This window comes from Stylophora pistillata, chromosome 3 (genome assembly GCF_964205215.1).
Source record: "Stylophora pistillata chromosome 3, jaStyPist1.2, whole genome shotgun sequence".
Taxonomy (NCBI): Eukaryota; Metazoa; Cnidaria; class Anthozoa; order Scleractinia; family Pocilloporidae; genus Stylophora; species Stylophora pistillata.
Genome location: NC_142521.1, coordinates 19,983,213 through 19,984,789, shown reverse-complemented (window position 1 = coordinate 19,984,789; position 1,577 = coordinate 19,983,213).

Below are 1,577 nucleotides of genomic sequence, written 5' to 3'. Positions count from 1 at the left end.
TTCTTCTATCCGGAGCGGAGGCGGTGCGAAAAGGGGGAGTGTGTAAGTTTTCTTTCATGAGGATGGCGAAGCGTTGCCACTGCCGTTCGAATTTTTGTTCAGAAGGTTTCGGGAATTCCCGATAGTTAACAAAAAGCGACATAACCTGAGTATTTCAAGAATATTTGACGAAGGTTCCTCCCCTCAAAACGAATTTCTCACGAAACATACGAAATACAACCGTGGTGTAAATGCCTGTTACATTACTAATCTAAAAAAGTGTTTCGACGAAAAAAACTACACAAGTTACCTAAGGACGGAGACTAACGCCCATCCTCCATCTTAACGAAAACAGACCAATTCATTCACCTTTTCTACACTGAAATCTAGAGGAAATAAAACGAGTGACATTAATTTCAACGACATTAATGGTAAATTTTTAACCGAGTTTCAAGTTTAACACATAAAAAATGAGATCTACCAGAAAGGAAAATGCCTCACACCAGGTTATAAATGCGAGCGAGACTACAACATGTGCGATTTATCGTTCAACTTGCTTCGCAACCGTCACAATTGCAACACAATTTTGATTCAGATTTTGTATCGATTCTATGTTGAAATACATATTTACCCATAGCGATGCGACTGAATTGACCCCAATGTTGTGTAATTTTTGGGAAGAAACTGAGCGGGTCGACCTCGAGAAGAAGAAATCAAGTTGGGCTAATCATGACCTCCTCGTGTACAAGACTCCACATGACACAATGAACACACTGGAATGTACTGGACTGAGCTGGGATTTCAAAGTGCAAAAATCACTCGGAAAGACGAACTGAAGACAACGCTTACATTCCCTTTACTGTTTGAGTAGGGTAGTAGGGTGGGAAAGGGTGTGTTGACCTTCCCCTCCCCTCCCCACTACCACACATTTGGAGACAAAGACACAAAGGAACCACGTAGAACTTCATGTGTGACACATGGTCCATTCATGATAAACCCACATGTACTTGGGTATTGAAAAGGTAACCTTAAATAAAACACGCACAATTTCCTCAAAAGGTTTCAAAGCTCATCTAAAAACCATTCTAGGTAATTACTATTTAGCTCTCGACGCGTTTAAAAACAAACGCAAGTAAGTGTCTGCGTCTGCGTCATCTTAGGAAAGCAATTTGGTCATCACTGTCCGCCCTCAAGGTTCAAACTTTATTACAAGTCTCGATAAAAGAATTAAACATTTCTATTGTCTTCTTTGCACGCAGTGCACTTGATCTGGTGATCCTGGTAGTGTACAGGACGCGTGCCAAACATGACCCTAGAACATGGACAACCACCTTCCCCCCCCCCCGCCACGCGTCTGGTCTCACGGGCGCGTGCCACCGTCGGGTTACGAAAAGTTATCGCTTCGACTCGTATTGCGAAGATTTTACGGCTACAGAATTCTTTCATTCTTTTTTATTCTTTCTGTGAAATTTACATATCCTTGAGACATCCCTTGAAACAATTAGTGTTTGGTTTTGGCTGTTTCACCTTTGCGAGCGATCACGTAAATATGTAATTAGACAAACTCGATAATTTTGTCCGTAGCTCCCAATGATGGC